Consider the following 25,234-nt stretch of genomic DNA (forward strand, 5'->3'; position numbering starts at 1 on the left):
AAGAAGCTATCTGGGCCTAAGGGAAGACTTTTTTTTTCCACTCCAAATTCAATTATTTGATTGATATAGGACAATTCAAGTTCTTGATTTCTTCCTGAGTCAGTTGTTATAATTTGTCTCCATCTCATCTAAGTTGCCAAATTTTTATTGGAATAAGGTTTTTTGTATTTCCATTGCTGTCTTTTAAAAATCTGTAAGATCTATAGTAAAATCATCTTTTTTTACTTGCACCCCAAACTAAATCTTGGGACAATAGTCAGACTTCAAATTGTAGGCAAATAAGGTCCACACATTACCGTTGTTTGCTATGTCTCTTAGGTCTCCTATGCTTATTTTCTTTTCTTAGTCAACCTTGAAGGATCCGTTTTAGGCATAATTAAAGCTGTTGGGAAGAAAGGCAGACTCCAGAAACAACAAAAAGCAAGCTCATTGTTGATCTTGGGTGAGATTCTAGAACATGTTTGTGAGCAATACAAAAAACTTGGTGATCACTGAGAGCTGTTGTATATTCATTAAGAACAATTTTACTTTATTTTCTAAATGTTATATACCTACCTCCCTTGCACAGTTGGGATTGTTTAAACTCATATTTTCTGTTGGCCTGTTTTGTACCAAGCATTATGCTAGGTGCAGGCAAAACAGAGGTGAGAAAAATAGACATACCGTCTCTTCTTACTGTGTATTGAGGGAGATGGCCATTTAAACAATAAGTAATGAACAGACATATTCAACACAAAATGTATTGAGTGCTATGAAGAAATTGTGTAAGATTATCACAGGGTGACCTCATGTAGACTTGGGGTGCAAGGTAGGGGAGGTTGCTCCAAGTAAAGCCTCCAAGAGATTTTATTTATTCATTTATTTATTGTTTTCTTTTGGGTGTGCTGTGTCTTCGTTGCTGTGCGGGCTTTTCTCTAGTTGCGGCAAGCAGGGGCCACTCTCTAGTTATGGTGCCTGGGCTCCTCACTACGGTGGCTTCCCTTGTTGCAGAGCACGGGCTCTAGGGCATGTGGGCCTCAGTAGTCGTGGCTTCCAGGCTCTAGAGCACAGGCTCAGCCGTTGTGGTGCAAGGGCTCACTTGCTCCGTGGCATGAGCCATGGATCACGTCTCCTGCGTTGACAGGCAGATTCTTTACCACTGAGCCACCAGGGACGCCCAGGAGCTCATATTTAAAGATAAGTGGGAGTTAACCAGGGAAATAGGGCCAGGAAGAGTGTTCTAAGCTGAGTGAACAGAATGGACAAAGATCTTGAGTCAGGAAAATATTTGGTAAGTTTGAGTAACTGAAAGAAGGCTACCGTTTCTGGAAGGTAGTGGGAGAATAAGATGAGTTGGGGCCAGAGAGCTGAAAGGGTCAAATTTATGCAAGTTTTAAAAGCTTTTGGCATTTGTCCTAAAGGCCCGAGAAAGCCCTTGAAGTTTAGGCAGGAATGTAGCATGATCCAGTTTTGTTTTACTTTTTATTACAGAAAAATTTAAACACATATGACAACATATAGCAGTATTAGGAACCCCTTCACAATATGAACAACTTCAAAAATTATCAACTTACAACCTTCTGGATCTGGGAATAAGAAATAAAAATCCCCAGGAATTCTTGAGGTTATAAACTGTTCTGTATTTTTCATAACACTTTATTTACATGTTTTGAATAATAGTGAGTGGTCTTAATCAGTTCTCTGTAATGAGGTTATACTAAACATTTCAGAAGCTTGCTACAAACAAGCAATGTAATAATAAATGCACATTTATTATTATTATGAACCAACATATTGTGACAAGATTATGTATGTCAATAACATGTTAACATGATCTCTATCTGATACAGACATTTGATAATAGAAAACACTGAATGACACTCTAAAAGGTTAACACAAAATAAATGCCCCCAAAAAATCATCTTAAAAATTGAGAGATAATGCTACCTATATTTAGTATCTAAAAGTCAGCATTCTTGGGACTTCCCAGATGGTCCAAGGGCTAAGCTTGCAACGGAAGGGCCTGGATTTGATCCCACATGCCACAACTAAAAAAAAGAAAAGATCCTGAATGTTACAATGAAGATCAAAGATCCTGAGTGCCGCAGCTAAGACCCAGCTCAGCGAAATAAATAAACGTTAAAAAAAATTTTTTTATTGAATGAAAGTCAGCATTCTTGCTGGAGAGAATGTGAATACCTGCCGTTAGCAGCAGAAAGAACCCCAAACACACACTTTTGAGATGGTAGTGAAGGTAAATTGATGTGAATGGGATCATGCTGTGCTTTGGTTTAGGTCATCACCACAAGACGGTACAACACATTTTAACAGCCTCAGTGCATTCCAGCCTCGTTTTGTTGACACTGTAACAGTCTAAGTGGAACACAAGGTGGGCATTAGAAATTTACAGGGAGATAAGATTGAATAGTTAGGGAGCATGAGGACGCTTAAAGAGGGGGGCGAACTACAGGACAAAACAAGCGTGTTTTTGCGCAAGAGGAACAAGTATGGAAAGCGAAAGCAGCAGAGGGGCCCGATTGATGAGATCAGAAAGGCCCACGAAACAAACTTCTGGTAGGATTTCATCAACACTTGTTTGAGTAACTTTCTGTTGTCACTGGGAAACCTGGGGGACTTTCTCCTCCAAGATGAGCCAGGCCCATACACTGGCCACTTTCACTTGTTCCCTGGTGGCTGTGCTCAGTCTGCGAAGGACTGAGTTAATTTACTGGGAAGGTGTCAGGGGATGCAGATTAGGGGCTTACATGGTCACACATTTGTCAGTTGGCTCAGTTCAGTTTCACACTCTGATCATTATCATCTTGCTCTCTCTTTTATTCCTTGAAAAGGCCAAGTCTTTCTGTAAGCTGAGACTGGTAAAGTCCCTTCCTAGCCAGTTTACCTTGTCTCTGAACCCATAGTTCAACGTTGAGCTATTCTTATTCCTTTGTTTACTGGAGTTACCAAATCCCTTTTTGTAGGGCTGCTGCTGCTAAGTCGCTTCAGTCGTGTCCGACTCTGTGAGACCCCATAGACGGCAGCCAACCAGGCTCCCCCGTCCCTGGGATTCTCCATCCCCAAACTTTTTGGCACTAGGGACCAGTTTCATGGAAGACAATTTTTCCAGGAACCAGGGGGAGGGGGATGGTTTTGGGATGATTCAAGGGCATAACATTTGTTGTACATTTTATTTCTATTATTATTACCTCAGCTCCACCTCAGATCATCAGGCACTAGATCCTGGAGTTTGGGGACCCCTGGTCAACGGTACTGGTTTCATGCAGAAACTGCTCCTCTGTCTACATGCTTATTTAAATGTGGTTGTTATATAAGCAAGTGCATATGAATACAATGAAATACAATGTAGCCTGTGTAGAGAAGGATGTAGATCTATCCATACAAGGATGTGGATCATCAAGTTAAAGAAAAAAGTTACCAAACAACATTTGCAGCAGCTTCTCCTGTTGTGGGCATGGGCTCTAGTGTGTGCGGGCTTCAGTAGTTGTAGCGAGCGGACTTAGTTCCCCCAAGGCATGTGGAATCTTCCTGGATTTGGACCAGGGATCCAATCCATGTCCCCTGCATTGGCAAGCGGATTCTTAACCACTGGACCACCAGGGGAGTCCCCCAAAATGTCTGTTACGGGTTGTTTTTCTCCAGTCCAGGATCCAGTCCAGGCTCACACGTTGCACAGTACTGCAATGATTTGTACTGTGAGAACTTGGTTCAGCTGGAGCTATGTTTGCCAGAATCCTGTTCGCTGGATGGTTTCAGGTTAGAATTAGTCAAATGAGGGATGGGCACGAGATTCGGAGGGCAGAAATGAAGCAGCAAGTATGATTCTCTGAAGGTCATTGTGATTAGACGTGGTGACTATTAGAAACAAGTGTTAAAAATGAACTCAAGCCTGTTCTTGCTTTGTTCTCCTTTGTTGTTGTCCTTCAGTTGCTACATCATGTCTGATGCTTTGCCACCCCGTGGACGGCATGTCAGGCTTACCTGTCATTCACTGTCTCCTGGAGTTGGCTCAAACTCATGCCCATTGAGTCAGTGATGCCATCCAACCATCTCATCCTCTGTCGTCCCCTTCTGCACTTCTTAGAGTCCTGCAATGCAGTCCAATTGTTGACCCTCCTGACCAACAGTGGCCCTGGGCCCACCTCCAGACACTTGCTGGTAGACCTGCAGAGGAGGCAGTTTTCATGAGCTTTCCCATCAGTGTCCCATGACTGCTAGATGTGCTGGGTTTCCCATATTCGTGACTCCTTTCCTGATCCTCTGACTTCTCTGTTGGCCCTTCACTTCTCCAGCTCTTTCCAAAACTGTGTAAGCTCTAATTCCCATAGAAAACTATACTTTTATTAACGGTCTTGCGCTCTGATTGGCTGAGGTGCCTTTTGTTTATTTAATATTTGGCCATGCCAGGTCTTAGTCGCAGCACATGGAATCTATGATCTTTGTTGCAGCACGAAGGTTCTGACTTGTGGCACTCAGGTAGTTGCAGCATGTGAGATTTAGTTTCCAACCAGGGATCAAACCCAGGACCCCCTGTACTGGGAGCACAGAATCTTAGCCACTGACTCAACAGGGAAGTCCCTCCCATAGTAAACTTCTTATTTCATAATTCACAGTGGTTAAGCTTTCCTGACTGATACACTTACTGGTTCTGACTGTGGTCTCAGGGAAATAGATTCTTAAGGATGGGAATCTGGAATTGGTTTTCTAATCTAATGAAATTTAAACACATTAATGATTATTGCCAGTGGGAAAGGGGCCATCAGTGTTCCAAGGCATTCAGTGGCAAAGCAGTCACTTAATTCCCACTTGTAGATAAAGCTCACTGTGATAAATGCCTATGGAAGGCAAACCTTAGAGTAACCAAATATTTGCAGTCCTAGAACATTTTAGTACAAACGGTGAGCTTTGTTGGTTGCTTCTAAGTGTGCTGGAGAGTTCAGAGAAAGAAAATAATGAACCTAGGCCTTTAAATTCCCAGACCAAAATCTGGGAAAGGGACCAAAAACTTTCTCTAACTGCCTTGGAGGAAACTTTTATCTCTTGTAGCCTCAGGGTCAAGATTTCTGATAACAAAACCCTCAGTTTTCACTTGGCAGGGAACTGAATTTCCATACAAATTGAATTCATAACCAAGCAGGGTCTCATGTAAAATAAGACATTGACTGGGAAGGAATGAGATCCTGAATCTTAGGATGGGGACACATGAACAGATTCTGATGAAACTAAGAAGTCCTTAACCTCTAAGTTCTGCTGACCCTCCCTGGGCAGTAAAAAAAATGAAGTTACTCTTCTTTTACCTGAAGAACCTGTAATGATCTCCCCAGAAGTCATTGCCTCGCAGGCAACTCATCCTCCTAGAAACCTAGCCCCACCACCTCTATTAGATCTGTGACCTGATTCAAGTGCCAGCAGGCCCCAGCGTGACCCATGAGGAAGCGCCAAACACACCAAAAGAATACTGAAAGTCTGTCAGTTCATATATTGTTTTGCTTTTTGTTTTGACAGAATTTCACCCTTACTGAAAATTGCAAGAATAGTACAAACGATACTCTTTACCTTTCATCCAGACCCCCGCTGATGCCAATGTATATGGACAGAAAGCCAGAGAAAATGTGTGAGGATGTATCCTAAAGGTGTTGGGTCAGGATGGAAGGAATATTTATTGTGGCTTGGGCTGAATGTGTTTACATGAGTACACTAAACAGAGGTTCTGGATTTAATGTATTTGCTCACGTTGGCTGGGAATAGCTCTAATAGTTTGATTAAACCCAAAAAGGGCTTTCATTGAAGGAAGCTGAGATGTCAGAAATTCCAATATTGAGGAGGAAAGTATTCTGAACACTAGAGTAGGTTGATAACATAAAACCAATGTACAGTCTTCCTGGGTAGGATCCAGAAGATACTCCCTTCACCAGGGTTTTGAGACAGACATTGGTTAGAACACCAGCATCCTTGAAGACTGCTGCTGCTGCTGCTAAGTCGCTTCAGTCGTGTCCGACTCTGTGCGACCCCATAGACGGCAGCCCACCAGGCTCCCCTGTCCCTGGGATTCTCCAGGCAAGAATACTGGAGTGGGTTGCCATTTCCTTCTCCAGTGCATAAAAGTGAAAAGTGAAAGTGAAGTTGCTTAGTCGTGTCTGACTCTTAGCAACCCCATGGACTGCAGCCTACCAGGCTCCTCCATCCATGGGATTCTCCAGACAAGACTACTGGAGTGGGGTGCCATTGCCTTCTCCTTGACGAGTGCTACAGTGGCTTTTCTCTAAAGGCAGGCATGGTGGTGGGGAACACAGTCATCAAGACGGGCTTCCTGAATTAACTCAATAGGAATGACAGGCTATCAGGTATCAGAAGCAAAGTGGGGCAGAAGTTTTACTTGGTTACTGTGAGTGAAATACTCTAGTTGTGATCAGAAATCTGACTTCTAATGATAGAGCTAGAGCCCTTCAACCAGTTCTTAGATTGGAGCCTGTTCCAACTTTTTGGAATGAAGGGAAGCCTGAGACCACTTGAGGAAGGACCCTGCTCTATTGCCAAAAAACCACACTGTAAATCTTCTACCAACCCTTTCTCCTGAAGGAACCTGCAACCATTTATCATGACAACTGTGCATTAGGAAGGGGAGATAACCAGATTTTTAGGGGATTACTGAACATTGGCTCTGAACTGATACTAATCCCTGGAGACTCAAAATGCCACTGTGATTCACTGTCAAAGTAGGGGCTTAGGAAAGTTAGATGATCTTGAGTTTTGGCTTAGCTTCATATCACATCAAGCCCAGTGGTTCCCAGAAACCATCCCATTATTTTTCCTCAGTTCCAGAATACATAGATGGATATATACTGCAGCTTAGATATACTCAGCAGGTATCTGAGAAGATAAAATCAGCAACTGGTAGACATTCCCCTGACCCAAGAAGTTAAAGCTATCATGACAGAAAAAGTCAAGTGGGCTTCCCTGGTAGTCCAGTGGCTAAGACTCCCTGCTTGCAATTCAAGGGGCCCAGGTTCCATCCCTGGTCAGGGAACTAGATCTTACATGCTGCACCTAAAGATCCCATGTGCCACAACTGAGACCTAGCTCAGCCAAATAAATACATATTTTTTAGAAAGAAAAGAAAAGGCTTAGTGGAGTCACTGGAACTGTGTCCACTTCCTAAAACAGGATACCAAAAACAGTATTGCATTCCTGGATGGACTGAAGAGATCAGTGTCACCAACAAGGTCTTGACAGATACAGAGGTAGTTATTCCTACCATATGCACCATTCAGATCACCTATTTGTCTCTCTGAAGACTGATGGAACTTGGAGAATGACAGTGGATTATCCAAACTTGATGACTCAATCACAACTGCTATTCTAGGTATGATTTCTTCACTAAAGCAAATCAACATATCCCATGGTACTTAGTTTTCTATTGATTTGACTAGTGCTTTTTACTCCATACCTTTTAGAAGAGACCATCCAACGCAATTTTCTTTTAGCTGGCAGGTCCAGCAGTATACCATCATCGCTCTATCCTAGGGCTCGACCTACTCCTCGGCCTTTGTCATTTTCTAGTCTGCAAAGCCCAGAGAAGGCAGTAGCACCCCACTCCAGTACTCTTGCCTGGAAAATCCCATGGACAGAGGAGCCTGGTAGGCTGAAGTCCATGGGGTCGCAAAGAGTCAGACACGACTCTAAGTGACTTCACTTTCACTTTTCACTTTCATGCATTGGAGAAGGAAATGGCAACCCACTCCAGTGCTCTTGCCTGGAGAATCCCAGGGACGGGGGAGCCTGGTGGGCTGTCGTCTCTGGGGTCGTACAGAGTCAGACACGACTGAAGCGACTTAGCAGCAGCAGCAGCAGCAGTCTGCAAAGACCTCTGACCTCCATTGCATTCCACATGAATGCAAGTTGGTGCTGCTTGTTGGCAGGATGACTCAGTTCTTCATCACATGTGACTCTCCACAGGGATGCTTATATGTCCACAAAACACTGGGGTTGGTTTTCCCTAGAGCAATCTCAGATATCCCTAGAGCAATCTAAGAAAGAGCAAGGTAGAAGCTGTAATGTCTGTTATGACACACCTTATTGCTTCAGTTTACTGGCCAATATTCTGTTGGTCACACGGGTCAGCACTATTGAATGTGGGTGGAGACTCCCAAGCCCACAAATACCAGAAGAAAGGATTATTGCAGGCCACCTCAGTGGCTGGCTCCCATAGTCATGAAAATTATAAAGTTCTTTCTGTCTGTCCAACTTTTAGAAATTTGGAGTTGTTTCAGAATATGAATTTATTTTTAATGGTATATACATGCAAATACTATTACTATTAATATTACCAACTGAATGCATCAAGTCTTAGCCCAGAAGACAAGGACGCCAACTTCAATCCTGAATCTGATACCAGCTCAAGACATGTCCTTGAGCATTTCTTTCTCATTAACATCTTTGACCTTAACTTCCTTATTGGTAAAATGAAGAATAAATACCTGTCCCTTCCTCCTTCCCCCTGAAGTGCTTTAGTTTTTGAAAAATTGACCCTAAAGGTCAATCCCATAAAGCTCCTCATTTTACAAATGTGGAAACAGTTCTCTAGAGAAATGAGGGGATTTACCCAGGATCATGGGCTTCCCTGGTGGCTCAGATGGTAAAGAATCAGAGTTTGATCCTTGGGTTGGGAAGATCCAAGATCCCTTGGGGGAGGGCAACCCACTCCAGTATTCTTTCCTGGAGACTCCCCATGGGCAGAGAAGCCTGGTAGGCTACAGTCCATGGGGTTGCAAAGAGCTGGACACGACTGAGTGACTAAGCACAGCACTCAGAATCACATAGCTGGTTAGTGACACAGCCAGAGTTAGAACTCCAATCTCTTTAATCGTCAGTGTCTGCCTGACTATACTGCCTCTGCCTTAGAAGAAAAGTGCTAGGGAAATTCTACAAATCTTCACACTATTTATGAAGAGTAGGGGCTTGCTATCAGCCTGTAGGGATATCGCTCACATTGTGAATCTTGAGCTTTGTAGTCTTAGGATCTTCCTTGACACTTAAAATTTTTGAGGACTCTCAGAACTTTCATTTATGTGGATTATATCTCTTAATAGAAAATTATTGTATTGGAAATTAAAATTCATAAAATACATTAAATGTTTTATTGCTTTAAAAATAATAAATCTAAAAAAATTAAAATAAAAATAATAAATCTATTGTATGTTACATAACCTTTATTTATTTATTTATTTTTTGTTACATAACCTTTAAACAATTTTTTTAGACTTTTTTTTGTCTGTGCTGGGTCTTCATTGCTATACACAGACTCTCTAGTTGTGGTGTGTGGGCTTCTCATTTGTGGTGGCTTCTCTCATTGCAGAAGACAGGCTCTACAAGACTTGATTTTTTTATTGAAGTATAGTTGATTTACAATGTTGTGTTAGTTTCAGATGTACAGCAAAGTGACTCAGTTTTATATATATATATATATATATTCACACATATAAACACACACACATATATATATACATCAGTTCAGTTCAGTCGCTCAGTCGTGTCCGACTCTTTGAGATCCCATGAACCGCAGTACATATTATTTTATATACATATTTATATACATATATGCATATTATTTTTCAGATTCTTTTCCATTACAGGTTATTACAAAATATTGAATATAGGTCCCTGTGCTATGCAGTAGGTCCTTGTTTCTCTATTTTATATTATATAAAATTTTAATTTAAAATGGTTATATCTTCCAAAAAGAAAAAAACATAGTGAAAAAAGAGTGGTTTTGTTCTACAGTTTTACAAATCTCTTTAACATCTGGATCATGGAAGACAGCTGGATTCTCATAACTACTTCTGCATAGTCTAGAGCAATATCATATGTCATGTAACCTCTGGAAAATTCAAGGTTTGTTCATGATAGAATGAGAGGGATAAAGACATTTAAGCAGTATTATGAAAATAGTTTTGATCTCACAGATCCTCTGAAAGGGTCCCAGGGAACTCCAGGATTTGTGGACCACACTATGAGAACCCCCAATGTCATGCTATGCCACAAGGCTCTGTTTTGCCCTATTTTTCATTTTCATTAATTTTTAATGCTGTTTTGTAATTAATTTTCACTGACTACAAAGTAACTGATGCTCATCAGTTTTGCAGGTGATACAAAGCTGCAAAGGAATTATTATAAAAGGTGACAGAGTAAAATATTTACAGTAGTTCGGCAGACCAGAATCGAATAAAATTAAAAAGTGAAACGTCCTGCATTTACATTTTACTTTATTTTTGATCAGTTGCACATGTACTAGAAGCTTAAGCTGGGAAAAACTGGCCTCACAGCAGTTTGTATGAAAAAGATCTGGTGGTTTAGGTCAACCACAAGCTAAATATGAACCAACAGCTTACAGAATAATGTTAAGAAGTATCGATAAAAGTGCAATCATTGAGCTGCAACAAATAGGCTGGGTTCTTTTCTTGGGGGAGGGGTGGGAGAGGATGGAGTTATTACAATTTCTTTGCTCAACCTCCGACCTGGATTCCCAAAAAATGCAAACTGAGTGGATAGGAGGCAGGCAGCACTTGTGCTCTGCTAACAATATGGTTTGAAAAGCAAAAAGTAAAAAATGCTAAATCTACAAACAAAAGTTCTCTTGAGTCCTACAGGCCTCCATACCCAAAAGGATAAGGACATCCATCCCTCTATTTTGGACTCTCAGGTCTCCAAAACAGTGCCCAGTCCCAGTCTGCATCAAAGGGGCAGCTCTCTCCAGGAGGCGGCTTCAGGCTGCTTGTGGGAGGTGCTTTCAGATTTCCTTCGACTTGCTGAAATGGATCACCCCAGCAGTCACTCTGGCCACTTGCCCCTGTCCAGTGGGCCCTGTGCTTCTGGGAGAAACTCTAGGTCTGTCAGCATCACCTTGAAACTGTCCTCAACATCACCCTTCTGAACTTGGCTTGATCACCTGGGTGGGGCTCAGCTCTTCCTGGCCTGTCCCAGAGTAGGAAAGGGCCTTGGTTCCTTCCTGCCTGTTGCATCTCTATGCCCTTGTTGTAAAGTGGTTCCACCCTCTCCGTCTTGGGTCAAGAAACAAATTTAGAAGTCAGAAGGATGACTCCAGTTGGCATTCACCTCATAGAAAATGATGGCTTCTCTTGCTCTGCTTGTCTGAGTCAGTCTTGAGGACACCTTTCTAGTCTGGGCATTCCACAGTAAAGGACTATTAACAATTCCAGAGGTTGATAGAGGTGGTTCTGTCTCTGGTGTCAGATGAAGGTTCAAATCCCAGCTTTGCACTTGCTAATTGCATGACCTCTGCACTAGTTACTCAAACTCTATGAACCTCAGCTTCCCTATTTATAGAATGAAGATGATAATATTGGGTATCATGAAAACTGAATGAGATAATCCATGTAAAGTGCTTATCATAATATCTGACACATGATTGTTCATTTAATATTATTGTATACATTACACTTTATATAAAAAATTTTTTTTTTTTTTTTTTGGAAATAGAAACTGAAAAGATGCCTTTCTGCCTACAACAAAGGCCATCAATGTTACCTGACCAGAAGAGGTGCTCCTGGGCCATTGGACCGCTGGGCCAGTGGGCCAGAGGCATCTCCTTTTCAGAGGGGTAGTTCTGCTCTATATTTGCATAACTAAAAGTCCCCTAAGTGGTTTCCCTAGAGTGAAAATGGATTAACGTCAGCTTTGAAACGACAGTTTTTCATTTCCTCCCCTCCTATCAAGGCATCAGAGATTTGAGAGTCAAGTTTCAATGGAGCTCCAGCACCGGGTCTGTGTGTGTCCCCACTCACTAACCACAGAAGGAGAGCTCAGCCCCAAGAAGTCGCTGTCCATGCATTCAGCCATGCCTGTGCCTGACCCAGCCAGGCCTGGGGCAGAAGTGCAAATGGACGTCCATAGACCATATATCTAACATTTAAAAGTTATAAGTCAATACAGGGAACTGAATTAAGTTATCAGTCAATACAGGGAAATGAACTGTATTCAATATTGTGTATTAACCTATAATGGAAAAGAATCTGAAAAAGAATAATACATATTCTTTTTTTAACATATATTCTTATATATATAGTTATATATGTATGGTTATTTTTATATATATATAGTTTTATATATGGGGCTTCCCTAGTGGCTCAGACAGCAAAGAATCTGCCTGCAATGTGGGAGACCTGGGTTTGACCCTTGGGTTGGGAAGATCCCCTGGAGAAGGGAATGGCTATACACTCCAGTATACTTTCCTAGAGAATCTCATGGACAGAGGAGCCTGGCAGGCTACAGTCCATGGGGTAGCAAAGAGTCAGACACAACTGAGTGACTAACACTTTTCACTTTTCAGTTTTATATATATATATATATACACACACACTTTTATTTATTTTTCTTTTCAAATTATTCCTATAATTTTATTTTTTATTTTTATTTTTAATTGAAGTATAGTTAATTTACAATGTTTATTAGTTTCAAGTGTACAGAAAAGTGACTCAGTTATATATATATAAATATATTCAGTTTTATATATATACATATATATTCAGTTTTATATATATTCATATATATATTCAGTTTTATATATATAACTGAATCACTTTTCTGTATACTTGAAACTAATAAAACATTGTAAATTAACTATACTTCAATTAAAAAATAAAATTATCATTTGAAAAGAAAATTAAATAAATAAGTAGACGTCATAAGTCAAGCTAAGAGACTTATTCGATAAAATATAGTCTATCCTCTGTGCCTAGAGATTATCACCCTAAGTGAAGAAAGTCAGAAAGAGGAAGACAAATACCATATGGTATCACTTACATGTAGAATCTAAAATATGACAAAAATGAGCTTATCTATGAAACGGAAACAGACTCACAGACAAAGAGAACAAACATGATTGCCAAGGCATGGCAGGTGGGGAGTGATGGTTTGGAAGTTTGAGGTTAGTAGATGCAAACTATTATGTATAGAATGAATAAACAACAAGGTCCTAGTGTATAGCACAGGGAACTATATTCAATATCCCGTGATAAACCATAATGGAAAAGAACATGAAAAAGAATATGCCTAAGCCAAGCTAAGCTAAGTCACTTTAGTCGTGTCCAACTCTGTGTGACCCCATAGACGGCAGCCCACCAGGCTCCCCCGTCCCTGGGATTCTCCAGGCAAGAGTACTGGAGTGGGGTGCCATTGCCTTCTCCAATGCATGAAAGTGAAAAGTGAAAGTGAAGTCGCTCAGTCGTGTCCGACTCTTAGCGACCCCACGGACTGCAGCCTACCAGGCTCCTCCGTCCATAGGATTTTCCAGGCAAGAGTACTGGAGTGGGGTGCCATTGCCTTCTCCAAAGAATATGAATACCTATGGCTGATTCCTGATGTTTGGCAGAAACCAACACAATACTGTAAAGCAATTATCCTTCGATTAAAAATAAATAAATGAAAGTATATATATATATTTATATCTGTGTGTGTATGTGTGGATCACTTTGCTATATAGCAGAAACAACATTGTAAATGAAGTGTACTTCAATAAAATACATTTAAATATGTATGTACATACATATACTCTATCCTCATACCTTGAGAAATATACCTTCAGAACAACCAGGAGGTCCTGGCTCTAATTTAGTATTCCTGGACTTAGAGCTTCTCTCCAGAATGCAGAGGTGGAGGCAGGGCTGGCCTCTCGCTCTTCTAACCCCACACCTCCACCCCATCCTGCACAGGGTCTCAGGGACATGCTTGTGACCACCTCAGCCAGCACATCTAGGTTCTACTACACACCCAAACTTCAGGCCTAGGGATGCACACATAGATGAGCCAACCTGTCCTTGGGATGATGGGCCCAGGAAAGAGGCCCTTGAAGGCCATGGAGGAGGGTGAGGGGCATTGCGAAAGAAATTCTAGGATCCCAGGTACATGGACTTGAGGGGAGAAGCCTGGTGGACACATATTCTCTGCTTCCTATAGGGAGGGGCAGAGTATGGGAGGGCCACAGCAGGGGCCTCTAAAGTGCAGGCCCAAAGTTGGAGGCCCCCTTGCTCTTGTCTTTGCATGCATTACACTCAGTGACTGTTTATTGACCATTTACTATAGGCCGGACACTGTCAGAGATTCAGATCAGTCGCTCAGTCGTGTCTGACTCTTTGCCACCTCATGATTCACAGCACGCCAGGCCTCCCTATCCATCACCAACTCCCAGAGTTCACTGAGACTCACGTCCATCGAGTCAGTGATGCCATCCAGCCATCTCATCCTCTGTCGTCCCCTTCTCCTCCTGCCCCCGATCCCTCCCAGCATCAGAGTCTTTGCCAATGAGTCAACTCTTTGCATGAGGTGGCCAAAGTACTGGAGTTTCAGCTTTAGCATCGTTCCTTCCAAAGAAATCCCAGGGCCGATCTCCTTCAGAATGGACTGGTTGGATCTCCTTGCAGGCCAAGGGACTCTCAAGAGTCTTCTCCAACACCACAGTTCAAAAGCATCAATTCTTCGGCGCTCAGCCTTCTTCACAGTCCAGCTCTCACATCCATACATGACCACAGGAAAAACCATAGCCTTGACTAGACGAACCTTTGTTGGCAAATTAATGTCTCTGCTTTTGAATATGCTATCTAGGTTGGTCATAACTTTCCTTCCAAGGAGTAAGCGTCTTTTAATTTCATGGCTGCAGTCACCATCTGTAGTGATTTTGGAGCCCCAAAAAATAAAGTCTGACACTGTTTCCACTGTTTCCCCATCTATTTCCCATGAAGTGAGGGGACCGGATGCCATGATCTTCGTTTTCTGAATGTTGAGCTTTAAGCCAACTTTTTCACTCTCCTCTTTCACTTTCATCAAGAGGCTTTGTAGTTCCTCTTCACTTTCTGCCATAAGGGTGGTATCATCTGCATATCTGAGGTTATTGAGATTTCTCCTGGCAATCTTGATTCCAGCTTGTGTTTCTTCCAGTCCAGCGTTTCTCATGATGTACTCTGCATATAAGTTAAATAAACAGGGTGACAATATACAGCCTTGACGAACTCCTTTTCCTATATGGAACCAGTCTGTTGTTCCATGTCCAGTTCTAACTGTTGCTTCCTGACCTGCATACAAATTTCTCAAGAGGCAGATCAGGTGGTCTGGTATTCCCATCTCTTTCAGAATTTTCCACAGTTTCTTATGATCCACACAGTCAAAGGCTTTGGCATAGTCAATAAAGCAGAAATAGATGTTTTTCTGGAACTCTCTTGCTTTTTCCATGATCCAGTGGATGTTGGCAGTTTGATCTCTGGTTCCTCTGCCCTTTCTAAAACCAGCTTGAACATCAGGAAGTTCACTGTGCTGTGTATCAAAGCTGCTGTAGACAAGAAGACTGAGTGGTCCCTGCTCAAGGAGCTTAGACTATTCAGGGGAGTTGAGCAGTAAAGAAAGGAGAAAACAGATAGCAAATATTTATACATTCGGGGGGAAAAACACACTATGAGAGAGGGAGCTGCTTGTGTTTGGGTGCAGGTGACCCAGGCTGAGGAACGGGGGATGAGAAACCAGGGGAGAAGGGAGTAGAGGGAAGAGTACTGAGTTCAGATGGAACAGGCCAGAGTTGAGAGGGGAGTGTGCAGGGAGGAGAATGGGGAGCGCCTGTATATGAGGCGGGAGATGGGCAGCGGCCAGGCCACATCCAGGAGTTTGGATTGTACATCAAGAGTATTAAGAAGTGTGAGACTTCGCTTATACTTCAAAAGTCTCACTCTCGCTGCTGTGAGGAGAAAGGATTGTGGGGTGCAGAGTGGAAGTGGGGAGACCAGTTAGGAGGTGGAGCCGGCAGCTCAGGTGAGAGATAATGATGGCAGGAGTAAGATGAGGCTGCAGGGAGGGAGCTGAGGCCACAGACGGAGGCCGAATCTAACAGGTGAGTTTGAGGAAGAAGGAAGCGTCAAGATTAAATAGCCTCTTTCCCTCCCTTCACAGACATGTCCTGTTTCAGTCACAGCTGCCTCTTCCCCATGAAATCCCTCTGATTGATGTTTTAAAAGGCTTAAATAGTCAAACCTGTTAACATTTGCCTCTATGACATTTTTCCCATCATTTTCTTTCCAAAAAAAAAAGAGTTTACAGTGAGAGAAGGAAAAATATATTATGACATCCCTTATGTGTGAAATCTAAAAAGAAATGATACAAATGAACTTACTTACAAAACAGAAAGAGATTCAAAGACTTAGAGAACAAATTTATGGTTGTCCAGGGCAAGGGGAGGGATAGTTAGGGAGTTTGGGATTGTCATGCACACACTGTTATATTTAAAATGGATAACCAACAAGGACCTACTGTAAATTCCTTATATCGTTTTTCTTTTTTAAAATAATGTATTTATTTTTGGCTGTGCTGGGTCTTCATTGCTGCGTGGGCTTTTCTGTAGTTGCAGCGAACAGGGGCTACTCTTCATCAGAGTATACGAGCTTCTCTTTGTGGTGACTTCCTTGTTGCAGAGCTTGGGCTCTAGAGCACAGGCTCAAGAGTTGAGGTGCAGGGGCTTAGTTGCTCCGAGACATGTGGGATCTTTCTGACCCAGGGGTTGTACCCGTGTCTCCTGCATTGACAGGTGGATTCTCTCCCCGTGAGCCACCAGGGAAGCCCTTGTCATATCTTTTATTTTTTAATATTTATGTTTATGTATTTGGCTGCACTGGGTCTTAGTTGTGGCATGTGGGATCTAGTTCCCCGACCAAGGATCCAACCTGGGCCCCATGTATTGGGAGACTGGAGTCTTAGCTTCTGGACCACCAGGGAAGTCCCTACCTATCTCAACGTTTTTTAATTCTCAAGTCATTTATCACTTCAAAACTTTATATTATTTAGCTATAATTTCTTTTCCTTTTTCAAACTGGAAATTAATCTTACAAGGTAGTATTCTTCAAACTGTTGATGGCTACTCATAAGTATAGTGAGGTCAGCTTACTGGGTAGGGACAAGAATTTTCTTTCTAATAGGGTAGACTAGGATTAGAATTGGATAGGATAGAACAGATCAGAGCCCATCTGACATAATAAGGATAAATATGCTTTATGATCTGTTGCTTTAATTATGAATTTATATTTATGAGTGTATTTACTTGGCTGAGATGTCTCACGTATTTCTTACTGTGGGTCATGGTTTGAAAGCTTCTTTATAAACTGTAATGATATGATCTATCATTCAATTCAAATATCATTCAATAGGAAAAGGAGTTCGTCAAGGCTGTATATTGTCACCCTGTTTATTTAACTTATAAGCAGAGTACATCATGAGAAACGCTGGACTGGAAGAAACACAAGCTGGAATCAAGATTGCCGGGAGAAATATCAATAATCTCAGATATGCAGATGATACCACCCTTATGGCAGAAACTGAAGAGGAACTACAAAGCCTCTTGATGAAAGTGAAAGAGGAGAGTGAAAAAGTTGGCTTAAAGCTCAACATTCAGAAAACAAAGATCATGGCATCCGGTCCCATCACTTCATGGGAAACAGATGGGGAAACAGTGGAAACAGTGTCAGACTTTATTTTTTGGGGCTCCAAAATCACTACAGATGGTGACTGCAGCCATGAAATTAAAAGACGCTTACTCCTTGGAAGGAAAGTTATGACCAACCTAGATAGCATATTCAAAAGCAGAGACGTTACTTTGCCAACAAAGGTTCGTCTAGTCAAGGCTATGGTTTTTCCTGTGGTCATGTATGGATGTGAGAGCTGGACTGTGAAGAAGGCTGAGCGCCGAAGAATTGATGCTTTTGAACTGTGGTGTTGGAGAAGACTCTTGAGAGTCCCTTGGACTGCAAGGAGATCCAACCAGTCCATTCTGAAGGAGATCGGCCCTGGGATTTCTTTGGAAGGAATGATGCTAAAGCTGAAACTCCAGTACTTTGGCCACCTCATGCAAAGAGTTGACTCATTGGCAAAGACTCTGATGCTGGGAGGGATCGGGGGCAGGAGGAGAAGGGGACGACAGAGGATGAGATGGCTGGATGGCATCACTGACTCGATGGACGTGAGTCTCAGTGAACTCTGGGAGTTGGTGATGGACAGGGAGGCCCAGCGTGCTGTGATTCATGGGGTCACAGAGTTGGACATGACTGAGCGACTGATCTGATCTGATCTGATCATTCAATTTCTTTCACCATTAATATTAACATGAGTCCTCCTTTAGTATGTGCTAAATTCTAGTTCAGGCATTCAACAAAATATTTTTAGTACCTAGTATGTGTGATACCTATACTGCGTGGGGGAAATGAAACAACCATGAATAAAAATATAGTCCTTCTTCTCACTCCCAGAGCTTATATAAATACTGAGGTATGTTTTTAGCTGTCTATTCTGTTCCACTGGTCTTTCTCTGAATTCTTGCTCCAGTGGCACAGTTGTTATCATTGTACTTGTTCATTGAACAGCTGTTAAGGGCTAAGCATTGTGCTAAGTGCTTTGCATCCAGCTGATACTCAATATTATAAGTTTGTAGAGAATGGATACCTGTACTGTGTATGGCTGAGTCCCTTTGCTGTCTACCTGAAACTATCACAATATTGTTAACTGACGTGTGCTCAGTCATGCCAGACTCTTTGCCCATGGACTGTAGCTCTCCAGGCTCCTCTGTCCATGGGATTTCCCAGGTAAGAATACTGGAGTGGGTTTCCATTTCCTCCTCCAGGGGATCTTTCAGATCCAGGGATCACAGCATGTCTCTTGCATCTCCTGCATTGGCAGGTGAATTCTTTACACTGTGACAAAAAGTTAAAAAAACAAAAACAATACTCTAAATGGTATTCTTCTCCCCACTCTCCTAGATAAGGATATTGAGGCTACAGAATGTTAGAAATCTTTCCAAAGGTGACTATATTAGTCCATTCAGGCTGCTACAACAAAGCACTGCAATTTGGGTGGCTTAAGCAACAGAAATTAATTTTCTCACAGTTCTTGAAGCTGGAGAATCTAAGATCCAGGTTCTGACGGAGTTTGGTTTCTGGTGAGGACTCTCCCCCTGGCTTGCTGATGACCTGCTTCTTGCTGTGTTCTCTTATGACCTCTCCTTCATTCTCAGGCATGGAGGGAGACAGACAGACAGGTCTCTTTCTGAGTGCAGTCACACTGGGGGTTAAGGCTTCGACATGTGAATTTTGGCGGGACACCATGCCACAACAGGGACATGTCCAGGAAGTGGTAGAAGTTGTAGTTGTTCAGTCGCTAAGTTGTGTCTGACCTTTGCAACCTCATGGACTGCAGCATGCCAGGCTTCTCTGTCCTCCACTATCTCCTGAAGTTTGCTCAAGGAAGGAAACTCAAGGAAGTGGTAGAGCCAGATTCAATATCTGGTCTGCTTCCTCCAGAACCTGAATTCTTACTTATCACCCATTTCTCTCTGACAGGGCAAATCTCATCTCATTATTTTTATTTTCTTAAAAAAAAAAAAAGTGCTATTCTTGGCCCTTTATTCTTTCACATGAATTTCACAAATCACTTTGACACATTCTGTGGTGGTAAGAACAGACGTCTTCACACCGCTGAGTCGCCCCATCCAGGAATGTGCTACGTGCTGTCTGTCAGGGAAGTCACGTGCTTGTCTTCATGCTGGTCTCGCACATATTTCTTGTCAGGGGGTTTTCTGAGGTGATTTTATTTTTAGTTTAGTGCTTCTCAAACTCTGATGTGCATACCATCACCTGGGAATCTTGAAAAGCAGACTCTGAGTCAGCAGGCCCAGGGCAGAGCCTAGGATTCTGCATTTCTAGCAAGCTCTGGGGTGATGCTGCTATGGTGCTGGGGCCTGCACGCTGATCACTGAGATTGTGGTTGTGCTATTTGGAACGGGATTATTTAATCTAATGTTTTAGAACCTGTTACTGTGATTCTCTAGAAAAGCTAATGATTTTTTATTTGGCCAGTTTTGCATTTTCTTCCTTCCCAGAGTCTGCCAGGCTTGCTTGTTGCTGTGGAGACCAACTGGAGCTGCCAGGGTCAGGAAGAGGGTCTAGGGAGAGGGGACCATCACACTTATGCTAAAAAAGGATGTATGGCATCCATGCCTGGAAGTCTAGGTAACTGGGACCAGTTGCCTGGCAGCGGCCACCCTCCCACACGCACCTCTTGTGATATTACCCTTCCGTGTGATTTAGACTCAGACCCAGCAAATTGTAGAGAGTCCAGTAGGTGCTCAATGAATACCTGCTGGGTGAATGACTCTGGGGCAATCCTATGCCCTGCCCTCAATAAACTATGCTTGCTGATGGGGAAACTGAGGTCCAGAGGGAGGTCCTGTTTGAGCTGAATTATGGGCCTGACGAGCATAAGAACTCAAGTTCTTGACCTCTACTCAGAGGTCCACCTTGCTCTTGGCCTGAGAGACATCAGAGAAGCTCAATCCAAGATCAGCACACAGAGCTGAGAAGAGGCCTTCAAGATCATCTCACCCAGGGCATCCTAACCAGAGATGTGTCAGAACCATCAAGTTCCTGGCTGGGCCTCACCCCAGAAGAGTCTTATTCAATAGGTCTGTTGTGGGTAATACAGACTCTGAACCATCCCCAGGTGGGTGAATCAGGTATGGAGCCAGCTTGGGAACCACTGTCCTGACCCAATCCTCTTGTTTACTGAAGGGGAAACTGAGGCTGGGAAGGGAAGCAACTTGCTAATAGCCACACAGAACCATTCTGTAGGAATCACCTGAAGACCTGAGCTTTAGGAAGTTGGAACCATATCCAACCATGGGCTTCCTGATTGGGAGAGAGGGGAGGGGAAGGGTCTCAGGGTCCAAGGCTGCCTTGGCAGCTATACCTGGCATCCCATTTTTCCAAGCACGGTAACAAGTCAAAAGATGTTTGTGTGAGAGGAGGAAAGCCCGTTGTTTAAGGGCTTTAACTTGAGAAATGTTGGGGCTTGCCTTGTAGCTCGATCAGTGAAGAATCTGCCTGCAATGCAGGAGACCCTGGTTTGATTCCTGGGTTGGGAAGATTCCCTGGGAGAGGAAATGACAACCCATTCCAGTATTCCTGCCTGGGAAATCCCATGAACAGAGGAGCCTGGTGGGTTACAGTCCATGGAGTTGCAAGAATCAGACACACCTTAGTGACTAAACCACCACCATGGCAGGATGATTTTAAAAAGGCTGAGATCTCTCAAAGCAAAGAGTCAATGAGAGATTTCCTATCCCAGCTGTCACCAATTAGCAAATTACTTAGCCCAAGCCTCAATTTCTCCACCTGTGCTCCTGACTAGAGCCCACCCACATAACCTAGAAGTTAAGTGCATGGTACTTAGAACCAGACTGGCTGGTTCAAATCCCAGTACTGCTGCTTGTTGTTGGCTATGTGACTTTTGCCAAGTTGTTTCATCTCTTTATGCCTGAATTTCATCACTTGTAAAATGATGATAGGGCTTCCTTGGTGGCTCAGCGGTAAAGAATCTACCTGCAATGCAGGAGACACAGACTTTACGGGTTCAATCCCTGGGTCAGGAAGATCCCCTGGAGAAGGAAATGGTAACCCACTCCAGTATTCTTGCCTGGGAAATCCCAGGACAGAGGAGCCTAGTGGGCTACAGTTCATGGGGCCACAAAAGTTTGGGACGCAACTGAGCGACTAAACAACCACCCCCAGATAGTGACAATCATAGTAATTTCCTCAGAGGGTTTTGTCGTGAAGGTTAAATGAATGAATGCATTTCCCTGACCTCTGAACCTTGTGCCTTAAGCCAGAATCATTCATCTCTTCTGCCTACACTTACTACCTCTGCTTTAAATACTTCCTTCCAAATTTACATCTTGAGCTCCTTCCTCTCCTCTGATCTCTACATTTCTATACTCAGCTGCCTGGTGGACTACTCCTCTTGGACATCTAATAGACATCTTAAGCCTCACATGACCCACACTGAACTCTTCATCTCCCTCCCTAAACCTGCTTTTTCCCAGGTTTTCTCTGTCTCAAGTAATGGCAACTCCACACTGCTACCTGCTCAGGCCAAAGCCCTTGGAGTCACCCATTAGCAAATTACATCAGCCCTTCCTTCAAAATACACCTGGAATCTGATCACTTACCACCTTCACTATAGCCACACTGGTTCATGTCACGGTCAGCTCTTACCTGGACTAATGAAATAGCTTCTTGGTGTCCCTGCTTTCATTTTTATTCTCAAGCCTATTCTTTTTTGTTTTTTTTTTTATCCCCAAGTCTACTTAAAAAAAATTTTTTTTTAATTTTCTTTTTGCTGTGCTAGGTCCTCATTTGCTGCACACGGGCTTCCTCTAGGTATGGTGTGCTGGCTTCTTACTGCAATAGCTTCTCTCGTTGCGGAGCACAGGCCCTAGGCACATGGGCTCAGTAGTTGCGGCTTGCGGGTTCTAGAGCTCGGGATCAGTGGTTGTGGTCCAGGGGCTTAGTTGCTCTGCAGCATGTGGGATCTTCCTTGACCAGGGATCGAACCCACGTCCCCTGCATTGGCAGGTGGATTCTTATCCATTACGCCACCAGGGAAGTCCCTCCAAGTCTATTCTTAACATAGCACCCAGGGTAAGCCTATTTTCTTGCCTAGAGAATCCCAGGGATGGCGGAGCCTGGTGGGCTGCCGTCTATGGGGTCAGACAGAGTAGGACACGACTGAAGTGACTTAGCAGCAGCAGCAGCAGCAGCATAAAGGTCATATTATTATACTCTTCTGCCCCAAACTCTCCAGTACTTCCCAGCTCAGTGAAAAGTGAAAGTGTTAGTTGCTCAGCCATGTCAGACTCTTTGCGACCCCGTGGACTGTAGTCTGCTTTTGTCCGTGGAATTCTCCAGGCAAGAGTACTGGAGTGGGTAACTATTCCCTTCTCCAGAGGATCTTCCTGACCCAGGGATTGAACCTAGGTCTCCTGCACTGCAGGCAGATTCTTTACTGTCTGAGCCACCAGGGAAGCCTCCAAAAGTACTAACCAGGTCCCAAACCCGCTTAGCTTCTGAGGCCAGACGAGATCAGGCGCGTTCAGGGCTGTATGGTTGTAGACTCCCTGTTTAGAGTCAGACTCAAAGTCCTTGTAGGACCTATGAAGTTGTATACAATCTGGTCCCACCATCTCTGCTGTTATCTTCTTTACACTTTTCTCACTTTATTGCAGTCAGCCCAGCCTTTTACATGTTTCCACACCCCCGAATCTTTGTATTTGCTAGCAGAGGCCTGGAACATTTTTACCCCAAGTCATCCTCTTGGCTCATTCTTGTAACCTTCAAATCTTCACCCAAAAGTCCCCTTCTAAATGCTATGTATTTCCTGGCAGCTCCAGCCCTCCCTGTCTTCCTTTCCAGCTTTACCTTTTTTAATAGTACATGTGTCCTTCTCACAAACTATCTAATGCACCATCTAATTTTCTTATTTATTTTGCCTATTTTCTGCCTTTCACCTTTAGAAAGTAAGCTCTGTGAAGACTGGGATCCTTGTCTGTTTTGTTCACTGCTACATCCTAAAACAAAACCTGGCTTACAGTACTGAATACACTCCTGATAATAATTGTGAATACATTTAGTTAATATCTAGTCACTCTAATTATTCTTTTATCATTTTGGAAACAGTAAGAGTCTGGAAAAGAACAATCTTAAGCATTGACATTTCTTGCTAAAAATCTACAAACAATGTGCTAAATGAAAAGGCTACAAAATCACACAGATACTATGATTACAAATTTGCAAGATATGTAGAAGAAAAAGTTGCATTAGTTTTCATTGTAACATTACAAGGAATTTCTTGCTATTTTCCAATTTCATTTAAAATTGTCTCTAAAACAAAAGTTTGACTTACTGAAATAGGAACAACATGACATCCTTTACAGAAAAATGAATCAAAGCTTACCTTATCTTTTTGGCAGTACCTGGAACAGGTCTGGAGAGAAGGGAAAGCACATTGTTGGTCTTGATCATAGGGATTTTCTGTAAATCATTTATAAAAATAACTGTAAAATAACTATATACAGTGTTCATATACTGTATAATTAGATTTAAAAAATAAGCCTGGAAGAAGACTCCTTGGGAAAAAAAAGTCTGGTCCATAGGGGAGACTCCAACATGAAACAAAACTCCCGTTCTTTAAGTCCCGAAACCAGGAGTGCAATTTCAGTTAAAAGACAGTGGGTTCGAGTCCCAGTCTGAGTTTTGGCTGGGTTCAAGTCCCATCTGAGGTGTGATTGGGTTTGAGTCTCAGTGTGAGCGTACGGTTTCACAAGGCTCCTCTGGCCAGAGCAAGGCAGGTTTCACTCCAGGGCGCACCCCCACGTGCCACATCCCGATGCCCTAGTCTCAGATTATAGGAAGGAGACCTTCAGCAGCCTCCTGTGCCGCCGGTACGAGAACCTTCTGTGATGCGTTCCAAACTCGGCCCATCTCACAGGAGGAACTGGGCGCACGTGAAACCATGGAACCCAGACTAGGGCTTGAACCCATGATCTTTTAATTACAATCACTCACCTGGTCTCAGGCCTTAACAAAGCTCAGGTTCTTGATGTCTCATCACAGAAATAATGCAGTGAGAGACTGATAGGCAAGAAGTGGATTTATTTAGAGAGAAAGACTCCACAAAGTGTGGGCGAGAGGTACCAGGGTATGGGGTTGTCAGTTTTTATAAAGGTGGGTAATTTCATAGGCTAATGAGTGGGAGGAGTAGTCCAGCTATCTGGGCGGAAGGGGTGGGGATTTGCAGAATTGGGCCACCACCCACTTTTTGGCCTTTTATGGTTAGCTCAGGACTGTCACCTGTGGGTGGGTCATTCAGATGCTAATGTATTACAATGAGGATATAAAGAGGCTCAAGATCATGGATGTGAGAGATGGACCATAAAGAAGGCTGAGTGCTTTCTTTGATGAATTGATGCTTTTGAGTTGTGCTGCTAGAGAAAACTCTTGAGAATCCTTTGGACAGCATGGAGATCAAACCAGTCAATCCTAAAGGAAATCAACCCTGAATATTCATTGGAAGGACTGATGCTGAAGCTGAAGCTCTAATACTTTGGCCACCTGATGCGAAGAGCTGACTCTGATCAGGAAAAGACCCTGATGCTGGGAAAGACTGAGGGCAGGAGGAAAAGGGATGCAATGGTTGGATAGCATCACTGACTCAATGGACAAGAATTTGAGCAAATTCTAGAACACAGTGAAGGAGAGGAAGCCTGGTGTGCTGCAGTTTCTGGGGTTGCAAAGAGTCAGACAGAACTTAGTGACTAAACAACAACAACAAGGTCCACTGGAAGTCAAATCTTCCGCCATCCTGGCCC

The 25,234-nt window shown here is 43.0% G+C and overlaps 1 long non-coding RNA gene across 1 annotated transcript; it reads right to left on the reverse strand.

Annotated features, from left to right (window-relative positions):
* Positions 1-1,337: 1,337 nt before the first annotated feature.
* LOC139187131 (uncharacterized) lies at positions 1,338-24,589 on the reverse strand. Its single transcript, XR_011570770.1, has 3 exons — positions 24,432-24,589; positions 23,821-23,897; positions 1,338-2,027 (listed from the first exon to the last, which is right to left on the reverse strand). It is a non-coding gene; the product is annotated as an uncharacterized lncRNA (long non-coding RNA).
* Positions 24,590-25,234: the final 645 nt, after the last annotated feature.

Source organism: Bos indicus, chromosome 15, assembly GCF_029378745.1.
Source record: "Bos indicus isolate NIAB-ARS_2022 breed Sahiwal x Tharparkar chromosome 15, NIAB-ARS_B.indTharparkar_mat_pri_1.0, whole genome shotgun sequence".
Lineage (NCBI taxonomy): Eukaryota > Metazoa > Chordata > Mammalia > Artiodactyla > Bovidae > Bos > Bos indicus.